Source organism: Hippoglossus stenolepis, chromosome 19 (genome assembly GCF_022539355.2).
Source record: "Hippoglossus stenolepis isolate QCI-W04-F060 chromosome 19, HSTE1.2, whole genome shotgun sequence".
NCBI lineage: Eukaryota > Metazoa > Chordata > Actinopteri > Pleuronectiformes > Pleuronectidae > Hippoglossus > Hippoglossus stenolepis.
The window spans coordinates 11,676,805-11,690,898 of NC_061501.1; the positions used below are offsets into that span (position 1 = coordinate 11,676,805).

A 14,094-nucleotide genomic window follows, 5' to 3' on the forward strand; every position below is an offset into this window, starting at 1 on the left:
GGCAGCACATTGTGCCCACCAAGACCCACCCGTTGACCACACTGGGCTCACTGAAGGAGAGCTCTGTCCCAGTGCACTCACTTGGCTTCGGGTGCGCACTGGGAATGGGCTCAAACCTTGGTGTTTTCAGACTCTTAACGCCACTGATTTGTTTGACCAAAAATGCCCAAGTTCTATGACTAAATTCCAGCGAGAGAACCAAGTGCAAGGCCGTGCGAAGAGATCACTGACTCTTTATTCCAACATGTTTATGGCTACACATCATTCTACCTGGATTCAGAATCTTTGTTTTGTCCATGTTACAGCTACAAACCTTGAGATGTTATAACTAGAAATGATTCCCATCCATTGGTATGCAGTGTGTTTGGGGAACAACGCGGGCCACTTTAATGAGGAAGAATGGCCTCAATTCACTGAAATGCGAACCTGGAGCGGGTGCATTCACGGCTATTAGTCAAACCCCTTGTGTTTCTCTCGGACCTGGTAAGAGACCCTTTGTAGTGCCAAGGCTGCCAGGCCACCCCATCAATATTATGGATGCATCTTAATATATAATTAAATGAATCCTGGTCCAACAGACTTCAAAGTGGGAATGGCTTGCGGGCCATCAGGTGGCCTGTTGGAAAGCTTGAGGGGGCTTTGTCCACACCGAGAGGGAAATGATTAAAAAACAAATAAGGTCATTTCAGGAATGGGGAAAGCTGCCTGTATTTATTTGTATATGGGGGTGTTCATGTGTGGTGCGGCCCTGAAGGTGGTCTGTATTTAAATGTTCACATCCTGAGCAATGGGCACCCTTTGTTGAGCTCCGTATATATCTGAGCAAAAGCCTCATGCTGCTAGCTTGACAAATGAGGCTCAGTGTCAGCGGCATCACTCACGTGCACTCAATATCATAATGGTCAGTGCCCTGGTGGAAATTTAATGCACATTAAAATACATGAGCCATTTCTTAAGATGTGTACTGCTTTTACAAGAGGCTTGCTTTTCAAGTAAAATATATATCTCCAAGAGGAAAAGCAGATTTACCATTCAAGAGGGTGAGGAAAAGGAGAGGGAGGGGGATGGGGTGTTTGACGAAAGGAAAATCAATCCTCTGATTTATAGTGTGATATGAAAACATCACAATCCGAAGATCGGCAGCCAAAGTTATATCGCATGAGTGTGAGGCAAGAGCTTTCTTGTTAAATCTATTCCAAGCCATGAATGGAAACCATTAGCGATAGATGGTCTTAGATTAATAAAATACAGCACATTTATATTCCTCCAGCCGCCTCCTTGTCAAAACCCACACTCCCATCAGAAACACTCAATCAGGCGGCGAGAGAAAGTCCAGAGACTGTCGGAGCGAGAGGGAGCAGAACGTATTGCTCACTCACGGGTGGCTTTCTTGTCTCATTGACGCGTCAAATATACCCCAGATAAATTATTCCTTTTACCACAAAAGAGAGCTATGGCAAATTGCTTCAATGGGTTTCCACTGAGGTAATTGTCAAGAATAAAGAGATTGACCTCTTTTCCATGAAATCAGCAGTATGGTGGCACAGAGAAAGAGTTAGGGAGGGAGGGAAAGAAGGGAAGAAAGAGAGAGAGAGTCTGAAGGATTTATTTTCTGTTAAAGTTCGGCAGTTCAAAAGCCCTGTAATGTTCACTGCCTACTGACTTGAGAAGTGTGACTTGAATTCTGCTTCTTGTTTAACGTGGAGAATGACGTAAAGGAAAAAGAGGGATATTTTTGCGTAGGAACACGTTTTTAGAAAGAAATGGGCTTCTCTGTGCACTACACTCAATTTTAGGGTGAACATATACAAATTTACTGTTGCCAGTAAATGTTTAGGCTGAGCTGATAAGCTGAGTAAATGGCTGATTTAGAGTTCCGGTCCAAAGTTGCTGCAAAGGCCAGACTGACTGATTACTTTTTTCCTTTTAGCCACTAATCACTTGCCTGGAACATGCTTCATCCGATGGAAACAGTGCTGTCTATTGATCCATAAAGGCATCAAATGTTGATAAAAGCGAATGGAAAGTCAATGAGCACTAAACATTTAGAAGCTCCTCTCCTTTAAGTGAGTATAAACAAACTCCCGTCCAAGTGGCAATCATTAAAATGATAAAAAAAAATGTAGATTCCTTAGGGTGAGATGGTAGCAGCTCAGTCAGCAAAACCTAGTTAAGTGTAGAGCTGCTGCTGGCGCATGAAACCAAACACCCCTAAAATGTGGAGCATGTGTAGGCATATTCTCTGGGAACCGTAGACAAACATAGACCATGAGAACCAGCCTGCGTGACCCTGGACGCCATAAACAAACTTCTCCGTGGCTGTGACACACCAACATGATACCACTCATAAAAACTCATTCGTCCCGATTGCACCTGTGCCTGTTCAGCACTCCCCTCCGTCAATGCCTGTGGGCACATATGCGTGTGTATTTGGATATCAGATGCTCTGTGTGTGTGCATGAGTCATGGACTCAAACAGTCACAGTAAGAATCAGTCAGACTTGAACACAGACAGACACGTAACCTGTAATTTGTACACAAGGGAGCTCTCCGTTCTGTTGCCTCTGGCTCAGTGTGTGGCTTTCCAAAGCATGCAGTAACGTCATTTGTAATTGAATTAACTTCATCCTGCCTGGTATAAATTCCACATCTTAGTGCATTGTAAAATACCTAAAAATGATATCTGCTGAAAGACTAATTAGCTTACAAAGCATAAAACGGGAAGCTTACCCTTCTAAGTGCTTCCATTCCTTTACATGCAAGCCAAAGTTGAAGGAATGCAGTCAATACATCATCCCAACATGTTCACCAGCCCAAATCAGCCGAACTTGCCACAGGCAATTCAAGGAGAGCAAAGCAGAGATAATGCACGTCGTGCAATTCTGGACCTCGTCAGTGTAAACAAAGTTATTCTACCCTTAATACTACAACTGCCCAAAGTTCCAGTCCCCACATGGCAAAGTCAAGCTGTTTGAGTAAGGGCAAACAGGACCAGAGGCTACCAGTAGCACATGGCCAAGTCCACACATTTAAGCGCTTGTGCATGCACACACGGGCAGAGGAGGGGAGCGCTGGCAGAGGCTGAATGTGTTTGCCCGCTCCAGGGGAGAGTGAAAGAAAGGGAGCAGAAGAGCTGAAACAAATGCATGCTGGCTTCTATTAGTAGAGCTGTGGAGCGGGATGGAGGGGTGAGGAAAAGTATTCATTCCTTCTGTGCCCCCCTCCCTCCACATCCATTCCCATCCCTCCAACCCTCCTACCCCATTATCTCCATTCTGGAAAGGCGGCGGATGAAAGGGACAACCCCCCAGTGGCAGCACTTCTCCCTCCAAACTTACGCCGACGCATTCTGACGGCTGCTTAATTGTACGTGATACCGGCAGGGCCCTTTCTCTTTCAAATCTAAAACAGATTGCTTCTCCCTGGGGAAGGGATTATTGGACAAGAGAGATGACAAAGCAGGGACAGTGCAGCTCTCTGGGGGGTGGACGATGGAGGGGTTAAGCTTGTGGATAATGTGTGTGTATGTACACGTTTTTTCGGTGTTTCTCTTTTGTACATGCCTGCACCGCAAGAAGATTATGTTTGTGTCCATGTGTTGCAAATGTGCACACGTGTGGGTGACAACCGAGAACACATGCACAAGATCTAGCCTGTGGTCGTGAAGAGATCTCTGGATCTTTTCCTTCCACTTCAAACTCCTACTTTCCTCCCCTCTTTATCACATGTTCACACCTCCCTTTCTCTTATCTTGGCCTCTCCTGCTTCATCCCTCTTCCACTTCCCCCTCTCTTGTGTCTCTCTTGACCCGGCTTTCACTTTCTCCCTCTTAAGTCCACGCTGCATCTATGTGCAGTGACATCTGAACAAAAGCAGCTCCGGACATCACAAAGAAGCATTAAAAATCCTCTCTTTCTTTCTTCCTTTCTTTTTATCTTTCATTTATGTGCGGTTCTAGCCACTGACAGCATCTCCCATCTCTCATTCCATTCATTCGAATGTCCACAATTACAAGGGACCTGGTCAGGGGTCAGTCCTAGCTGTAAGCTCTGTGAATCATTTAATGAGAGCAGTGTTCTTCACAAAATGTAATTTTTTTTCAAACTAGCCATCAAGGCAAAAACTCAAGACAAAATGGAAGAATGGCAGATGCAAAAACGTAAAGCATCAGGCATTCCGACCAATGATGAGCTGAATGAGATGTTTGCATGACCTGACCTTTACTGCTCAAATGAGAGGCTGAACAAACACTTGGGGGTGCTATTGTGAGCTCCCAAATACCCCAAAATAGAGCTACGATGTGTGCGCCTGTGCTCATCCAGATGTGCATGTGGTATTTCCCAGGAGATATGTTCTAAAAAGTCAAGGGTACTACAAGGCCTGCATGTATGCGTGCATAGAAACTCAAAAGAAATGTTTGATCAGTGTGGAGAACAAAGGAACCGAGAAAGTGGCTGACTCATCTAAAGATAGCCTTTGTCGCTTCCACATAAATAAAAGCATGCCAAATGCTCACTGTTCAAATACTGGCCATTTGCAGTGATAGGACTGTGCAATCTACTCCAGCGCTACTGTGCAATCAGGCTTGTATGAGGAACACTATCATTAAGCTGAAGAGATAAACAAGTGCCAGAGGAGAGGATGGTTTAGGAAACCTTTTCTTTACATGCTTGCACACAAGAGAACACACACAAACTATAGTTATAGAGCATTGGTTTCTGTATTTTCCAGAAAGATTTAAAAAAAAAATGCAGTCTTTCATAGAACAGATGTTTGGATTCAGTAAGCGTATTTATGAAATAATCAACCAGTTTAACAGATTATGTGCTATTTGATCAAATGTTCAGTTTGGACAATGCATGATACCTAGATCTAGTTTTTCTCCATTTCAACTCAACCTTAACTCCTTTTTTATTGGCCATGAGTATCTTCCTATTGTTACAGAAGAATGGAAAGTCAACTGCAGGGCTTTCAAGATAATGATAGATGTTACTTTTGACACTGCAGGGTCAACGTGAGAAGGTAAAACAGAGCATGATAACAGTCTGACTCCTCTGGTATGAAGTTGTGGTGCTGATTGGGGGAGGAGACGGCAGAGTCTTGTCAAAACTCATCTGGTGGGTTTTTATATTTGGAGTTAATGAGAAAGAAAGACTGAAAAAGCTGACTTGAAACACACACACACACACACAAACACACACACACACACACACACACACACACACACACACACACACACACACACACACACACACACACACACACACACACACACACACACTTTTTCTCTCATTTGCACAAATGAAAAAACCATAGGTAATACCTGCTCTATCCCCTTACACTTTACCACTTACCATACTTATCAGAGGAACAAATTACTTCACTTATTGCTTCCACGCTCTCTCTCTCTCTCTCTCTCTCACCCACACCGACACACAAAGTAGATGTGAACGATGGCAGCGCCGCTACTGGAACAACGTTTGTCTTGGCAAGCGTCTACCCCCCTAGAACCTAATTATTTGCAGCAGCTGCTCATGCTCTTGTTTGTAGCACAGTGAAGCTAAACTGTTTAAAGGATCCCTCTTCTCTTTTCTCTGAACTGGCAGTCAGTGCTGCGTTTTTTTAAACGCCCCAAAGCTGCTTCGCTGCGCTCTGGGTAGGGTAATCAGAAAGTCAATCTAAACGCTGCTGGGTGAAACTCAAGTGAGGGATGATTTATGGAGCAGGCTCGTCAATGTGGAAAGTTTGAAATAACGGTCATTTATCTTTCTCCAGCCTCCTTAGTCAGAAACACAAATTGACACTGTCAGTATTGATATGGGAAGTCCGTCATTTTTTTATAATCACTTTGCCTGGTAAAAGTGATCAACTTTGAACAGACCACAGTATAATTTGGTCATTTAGGTAAACTGAGGCAGAAGGATAAATAAATCTAGATAGAAGAACAGGGAGAACTCACTTACTTGAAACTAAGAATAGGGATTTATTTAGAAATATAATCAGACTGCTAAATTCAAGCCTACTGGCAGAAAATTTTAACTATCAACGGTAAGTAAAAAAACATAGTCAGCTACAGCATTTAGACTTTTTAGAGAATTTAGATTTCGAACCAAGAAAAAGAAATTCCTAATAAATCTGAACTTCACTCAATAATTTTCACAAAGGTTGAAACTTTGGCAGAATGTCCCTTAAAAAGAAATACAAAGCCAACTGTTACCTTGATCGATCTGCTTGTACAACTTCCACCAGCATTGAAGCAGAAGTTACCACAACCAATTGGTGGCTGTGTTAAATGCTTCAAGTAACAAGCAGGAAGTGTAGCTACGACTGGTTTACCAAGGTAAACACCAAGTCACACAACAGCAGCTTTCACCCATACAACCTCCTCTCAGCCCGGCTGCTGTCCACGCAAGCCTTCCACAGCTGCACAATCTCCATTTGCAAACACCTCACACACACACACACACAATTACACACACACAGTGCCTGGAGCTAGGTATAAATACTATACATCATATTCCCACTCCACCGGCAAGTTTCCTTCTCACTTGACTTGAGTTGAATAGCTGAAGTGAGGTGTACATTCCCTGAGTCTCTGCGTCTCTGGTTCGCTCTGACAGTTTGTCCGGAAAGCGCTCTTCAGCAGCTCATCCATTTAGTGTAGACTGACACGTTCTGCCAGGAGTGCACTCTGAATAAGATTTATGAAAAAACTTATCTGGGCTGAAGTGAAGTGAATTTTAAATGTCATACTGAGTTTTGGGGGAAAATGCAATTTAATGTCCCATTGTGAGAACTGACAGAGGTGGAAAGAAAGCAGTTTATTTTCAGCAAAGTTTTTAGATCAAATAAGTGATGCATTCAGGATACACCTGAAAAACTTGCATATAAATAAAAGTTTCCCCCACTGACAGAGTTATTAATACAGCATACATTTCTTAGTGACAGCAGGCTTTTTCAAACCACCAGGAGGTACCTCTGACTTTGAATTGAACAATGAATTAACAGATGGGTGCTTATGGATTGGGGGAAAAATGACATTAATGGAATGTGCTGCCTTCTAATCCCCTGACACGGAAGAATTTGCGACGGAGGGAATTCCTGTCATTCAGGGGGAAAACTATGAAGTCCTGCACACACACAGAGCTGCTGTACAGGCAAAACAGTTTCACTGCAAAAACAGCACCTCTACAAATCCCTTCTTAGAGACTCCAAACTCCTGACTGTAAGCTGCATTGGAAATGTATTGCTAACTGAATAGACTGACAGTGCAAAAGCAGAAAACAGACAAAAAGAAAAACATAGATAAAGTTGTGAAGTACCTGAGAGGCAGCAGAGCAGTGTGCTGTCTGAGTGAGAGGCAAGGCGAGGATTCCTCTCTGAGTTTTCTCCTCGCGGTTCTTCACCGGGTCTCCCTCTGCTCATAGAGGGGTTTGTGTCTTCGTGCTGGGATCTTTGGGGTTGAAGAGTAGGGGGGACCACACAGCTCCTGGAAGACAACCTCTCTCTTCTAATCCTCTCTCCAATGTGATGACACTCTCTAACCTCGACCATCTGTTGAAACACGTCCCAGAGCAGTCAGCACCGCGCTGTGTCAAGAACCCCACTCCCCTGCCCAATCAGAGACCGGCTGCTGGGTGGCTCCTCGCTGCCAGGAGGCAGGGACAAGGACACAGCTCAGCGCAGAGGGAGACACACACACAGTCACACACACACACACACACACACACACACTCTACGAGATGGAAGCAAGAAAACCCCCAGTCATCGTAACCTGAGAGGCAAAGGAGGAGGAAGGGACAGGGAGAGAGAGAGGAGTGGAAAGAAGAGGAATGGGAGGGGAGACAGGGAGAGAGAGCAGGAGCGGAGAGAGACGGAGAGAGAGCGCTTGTTGAATAAGTGGGAAACACTGAGACAGAAAAGAAAAAAGATGGAGATGAACTTTTCTTTTCTTAATGTTACTTTTCTGGTAATGTTACTGGACAAGTCTCACAAAAAAAAAAACATGCACGCACAATCTTCTTTACCCCCCCGTCCCTGACCCCTCTCCCTCCCATTCCTCTCCCTATGGCCACAGAGTATGTGGTCGAAAGAATAAAACTTAAAAAGCAATAAAATTCTGTATTGGCTCCATGGTGGGAATGCTGTTGGCACTAAACTGTTACATCTGCAGGCACAGAAGCACAGGCAGCAGCCCTCACACCTTAGTGTGATAAATCCTTACAGTCCCACGGCTGCATTCCTGCCCTTCACCACCTATTGCCTTAAGTTAAAAGAGAGGGCAGAGGGGAACACACTAAAATTACAAAGCTAAGGAAAGAGCGCGCTATCGGGAGTAAGGAAAAGAAGTAAAGATAAGAGGGGTTATGGGTTTATGGCTAGATGGCAGCAGATTGATAAAGCAAACATCTACTGGTTACTATCAGCGTCTGAACAATAACATCGTTACTGCCGCATTTCCTAAAAGAATCAACCAATTCTTTGCCCATTCATGCAAAACACAAGGGACATTAGGTGAGAAAGGCTGTCACATTAATCATTTTGTTGAAGCACTCTCTGACTCGCTGATCCATTAAAAAAGGATTACGAGACCCTGATGATATTCAGAAGCAACTTCAAAAGGAAAACCTAATGAGTTAATACCCGTTTGATAGCCGACAGCATCACAGTGATTTAATCAGAGGTGTGAAAAAGCAAAGAAAGACTTCTAAGTGGGACATTTACATTCTATAAGCAGCATCAACACCCTGGCCTCTGTTTAAGTTGTTCTTTGATGAAATCCATTACGTTCAAACAAGACAGTTAATATTGACGACTTGACCCTTAATCAAGAGTTCTTTTCGTCCATACAAACTTATTTATGTTCTCTTGCAAACTTTTTAAATCACGCCATCATTGAGACAATTTGCTGTATCCTCAAATTAGCATGACCTGAGAATAAAGTCATAAATACATGTTATGATGTAATAAAGTCCATGTCTATCAGCCTTCCATTTTAGCCGAGAGACAGTGTGACTGTTTTCAGTGGATGCTCCCAGTTACATTCCCCTCAGGTTTAGATATCAGGATATTGGATTAAACTAAACAAAGCCTATTTTCACCACAGACACGTGAAACTTTCCCCTGCTTGGACTGATGTTTGAAACAGGGGCAGTGGTGAGGGAAAGAAAGGGCCTTTGGGGGAAAGAGCTCAAATTAGATTAACTAAATTCACAAAGACTGTCCCCAGCCCCTCCTGCATGGCTACACAAACCCCAACCCACACCTCCAAACCCAGTCCCCATTCTCACGGCCGAGAGGTTTCCAAAGGACCTTCAGGCAGGCCAGGGGCGACCAAATCCCTGTGCTCTTTACTGGATTAAAGATGGCTGCCCCACTGGAGCAGAGGGGCTGTTTTTTTTCAAGAGATGAGCACATCTGTAAACATCATAAATCCGTGCAGGCGGCAAAGGTTATCAGTCTGAGTTTCTGTGTGGAAAACAGCTAGTAGGACCCACATAGAACAGACTGATTTTCCATGACCACCCTTAATCTCCATTTTCACTTCCGCTGACGAACACAACAGCAACAAAAGCAAGGGTAGAGGGAGGTCTATAAAATGGCCTCATCTTATGAATGACTGAATGACCTGCGGGGGGGCAGTGGTTCTCTGCTAACTCCCAATGGCCCTCCTTCTCCCGATCCTCATTGCACAAAGTTTTCACTAAGCTTATCTGGGTGGATATTTAACGCAAACATTTGCATAAAGATGGCCAATCGTCTCTTGTTTTCGATCTCTCTCACTGGGCGCATAATTTCAAACTCTTGTCTCTTATCCAAGTTATATTCTTAAACCGAATCCAAGCCTCCTCTCACATTAACTTCCCCCCTCTTCCTTCCAGCTCTCCGGCCATCAGCTGGGCCTGCAGGTGCAAGCAGAGGCCAATGTTGGGGGGCTACTCGGTTCAGTAGCCCCATTCTCTATAGCTGAATGAGATACACAGGGGTGTCATAGCTGTGATCCTGCCTCTGTGCTAGTATAGAGCGCTAGAGCTGAAGCTGGGGGATATCTCGATGATGTGGAGGAAGGCAACCTGGGGGGGTAAAGGGCATTGTCTTTTGCTCAACACCATTTTAAAAACCATGCATACTACCAGGCCAACACTGGTTCTAGATATACATTTATAAGACCAAAGCAAGGTACTTCCTTTACTTTGCAGGACCAAACTACATTTGCTTAGGTCCTGCTGCTTCCCAGGTTCCTATATACTTCAGTGAGTTGAATCAGTGTCATCTAAAGTTCATGCCAGAAAGGCACAGCTGATAACTATAGGATACCACAGAAAAGCGAAACACTTGCGCAGTTGGTCATGAATGTACAGGTCCTGGAGGAGAAACGCAAGGCAGGAGGAGGGAGGACAGAGTGGAGACATAAGTACAGTAGCGACAGAGGGGTGGCAATGGAAAAGGAAAAAATACAAGCAAAAAAAAGTGAGGAAGAGAGGAAGACAGGCCTTTGTAGTTCAGTGACAGCTGAACATGCATGTGAAGGGAGCTCACGCCACCCTCCTGCTGTGACATGCATGTGCCCTTGTTTCAAGTGACTTGACACGCATGAAAACCACACATGCGTGCCGACATGCATGACAGCATCTGTGACAATATCCTGAATAGAGCCAACTGTCAAATCCCAACAGAATCAAACAAAATAATTTTTTTATTTTAGCCAGTTTTAAAGAAATGTCACGTTTTCGTGAGTAGGCATTAAAGTGCTATGCTATGTACTTGGATTAAGCATAAATCAGTTACGAGAGAGCAACTTGATGACCTCGAGAAAGTATGGCAGAAACATAGCAATTGCAGCTACTGTGGAAGTAACTAGTTTGTTAACAGCTCAACTGAGCTATTAACCTTATCTTGGTAGTCACAATGAGAGTAATTTATGAGGATGTAAACGTGGTTTGTACATTTGGAGTATTCAATTTACAGGTTATGAAACCACACATTTGAAAAACACAGTAGACCACTACGGTTTTTTTACCTAAAAGGTAGCCAGTCATTGCTACAATAAACATCAAGACTGACACCTATTCTTGAAAACCCACTATCAAGCAGTGCTGCAGACAAAGGAGGTACACTAACACATAATGAAGTCATTAAGAGTAACCCGAGATCAAATGTTAGGTAATGATAATAGGATTTAGAGGCCTGTTCATAATGACATCAGCGAACAGACTTCAGTCAGATGCCAGATGCAGTTTGACCTCTATGGCAGATATTTACAGTGACGGTGAACTGTGGCCACCAACCATCGGAGTAAAGAATGTGAAAGCCAAAGTTGAGAGAAGTTGAAGATATTATTGTGTTTAAATAACTTAATCTAATCCCGGTGCCTTTGACCAACAAAATGTCATATGTTCAGCAGTTAACACATTTATTATTTCCTCATAACTAAAAGCAGTAGTGACTGTCCTTCATTGAAAACAATAGTTTCCATAAGCCACAATGCTTTTATGTCAGAATCACACATTTTCTAATACCAGTTTCCCCAAACTACAGTTGACTTGATCCTTCTGCTGATCATTTTTGATCTGACGTAAATTGTAAGTCTGATTTCCAAACAAAATATCAAAAGACAGGTTGTACCGCTTCCACATACATGTATGTAGTTCAGAAGGAATGTAGCCTTCGTTGGATAATTCTTGGCATGAATAAAGGTAAGTGCATCCAGATTTCCAAATAACAAGTGTCAGCACAGACTATGATTCCTTGGCTCCGACTAGCTGCCAGACACGCTAACAAATACACAGGCACCCTCACTGATCAGGCCTTTACACATTGTGTGGCAAATGGGGGCCCCATACGTTTTGAACCCATGGATCTCAAAATCCAACTTTAAATTATTTAAACTGCCTTGAATAGAATGATAAGACTTTTTTATTAATTTGCTTTTCCAAACTTCAAATATTTTTAATGTACAAATCAATGACAGTTAACAGAATAAATCCTGTAGAAATCTGATAGACCACCCAGGGAGCCATCTTAAAGCAGGATTAAGACCTTCCAAGAACGTCTTGGGAACAGATAGTGAGAGAGAAACCAATCCTATCATTCCACTGATCTGTTGAATCACAGGATGACGGAAATGATTTGGGAAAGCCCTGAGGTTCAGTAAACGGGTAAATGGCTGGGAACTAGTGCTGTAAGCCATGAAGATATGAGATAGATAGAGCGTGGAGATACTGATCGCTTTCCCTGGGTCCAAGTAAGAAGATGAAAGACATTCTGACGGCCAAGACAATGGTAGTGGTGTAGCGGCCAGGTTCCACAGGCAAAGCCCCAGGGACCTTTACAACTGCAATACAACTGAATTCCACTTGTAGTTTTTTGGTTTGAATTTACAAAACATGTTGTGTTGTCTTATCACACAAGAGCAGTACAAATGAGAGAAACATTAAAAAGGGTGTTAGAAAGATAAGAAAGAATGGTTGAAATAATCTGGTTATAAAATCAATTTGTGCCTCTCCTGTGAGTAGTACTTTATTTGTTAGGCAAATAAAGTGTTGCCGAACCCAAATCTCCCATAGGTGTTCAGATGGGTTGATATCCTTTGATTGCAAATGTCATAGCATATGTTTAGCATAATTTGCATCCTCAAACTGATTAGCGACTTCTCATGCTCAATGAATGGGGGCATTGTCATCCTGTCTCTCCACATTCTTTCCCTATTTTTCCTCTAATTTGTCACCCATCTGTAGGTACAGCATGAATCTGTTGTCAGATTACTTATTCACACTTTCAGAGCTGTAGAAGAAATGCTGAGAAGGGCTGTGATTTTGTACATTAACTTTGTTTATGAGTGAGTCTTGTTCAGTATCAAATATGACTGAGCCCCACCTGAATATGAACCCTGTTGTTGAACTTTCAAAAAGCCGTGGATATATTTTTGTTCCTACAAAGAATGTGCTTTCGCTTCCAAAAACATTTATTACAGATAAAGGAAAAAAGGCAGTGGTAAAGCATATCATTGACCCCTCGAGTAGAGTTTCCCTGCAGCCAAAAGTCTCCACACCACCAAACAATAATGCATTCAACAAATAATCATTTCCTTTCATACCCTCTGACTCCACAGACTCCACTCAGTCTCCTGGGCAGCAGAAAAAAAAATCTCCACTAAAAGTGTTTGTTTACAGATATTTTCTCAGAAAATCCGGCCAACTCTTTGTTAACTTCTAAAAACGTTGACCCTGAAAAGACATTGAGAGAATGCAGTAATTGTTGTAAAGCCAGTGTCCAGCTCCTTCCTGTCACTGAGGAGCTTTTGGAAGTCACATCCTCACCAAGTGGTGCTCCGTTTCCGGAAGCCTGAGTTGCTAATCCTCTCAGGCGAGAAGGTGAAAGGCAGGAACAAGGAGAAGGGTGGGGGGGAGATGTGGGAAGGAGGGCCTATGCATGCTACAACGTTCAAAATGCCTGGTTGGAAATAATCCCATAAAGCATGTCGGCAGCGACCTGTTGAGAGGGAGAATTAGGATTTGCGTAGGGCAGATAGGCCATTCAATTATCCCCAAGGAGGCCTTAACTTGCCCCAAGCCATGATAAGGACAGCATTTTAATTTGTCAGCAGAATGTACAAGGGAGATCAGGGTACAGCAAACAGAGCATGTTGACATATAGTGGCTTAATGGTCAGTGCTGCTCTAAATGGCCAGCACCAAACTAAGTCAGAAATGGTTTTCCCACCATTATTTTGAACAGTGCCTTAACCAAATGAACAAGAACAAAATACTGAGCGCTCTCCGTCACTCTGGAGAGAAAGAATAACGTATTGAGCCTAATAAGTTTTTTTATTTTTACAGATATGTATGTTTGAAATTTAAGTTGTCTTATATTTCAGGACTTGACAAATATGAGTTAATAAATTACAAAAGCTATTCTTTTCAAATACAAACAGTAGGCTACCATGGTAACTACGACTACTACTATTTTCTGTGACCAGTCAGATGAAAAGACGGGGATGTGGTTGTGGCTTTTTAACAGGGTGTTTGTTGGGTTCCAAGGCAAAGGAAGGCACTGTGGCTCTGTGTGATTTGTGATTCGCACGCGGGTGGGAAGG

General features: G+C 43.1%; 1 protein-coding gene across 4 annotated transcripts in view; it reads right to left on the reverse strand.

Moving 5' to 3' along the window:
- sulf1 (sulfatase 1) overlaps positions 1-7,729 on the reverse strand; it is a 35,034-nt gene extending 27,305 nt beyond the window's left edge. For 2 of the 4 annotated variants that reach the window (XM_035142239.2, XM_035142243.1), the window contains exon 1: positions 7,323-7,726. The gene's annotated coding sequence lies outside the window, so the exon portion shown is untranslated. Of the gene's footprint in view, positions 1-7,322 lie in introns of all 4 variants that reach the window. The other 2 variants (XM_035142241.2, XM_035142242.1) reach the window with 2 other exon arrangements.
- Between the last annotated feature and the right edge of the window lie 6,365 nt (positions 7,730-14,094).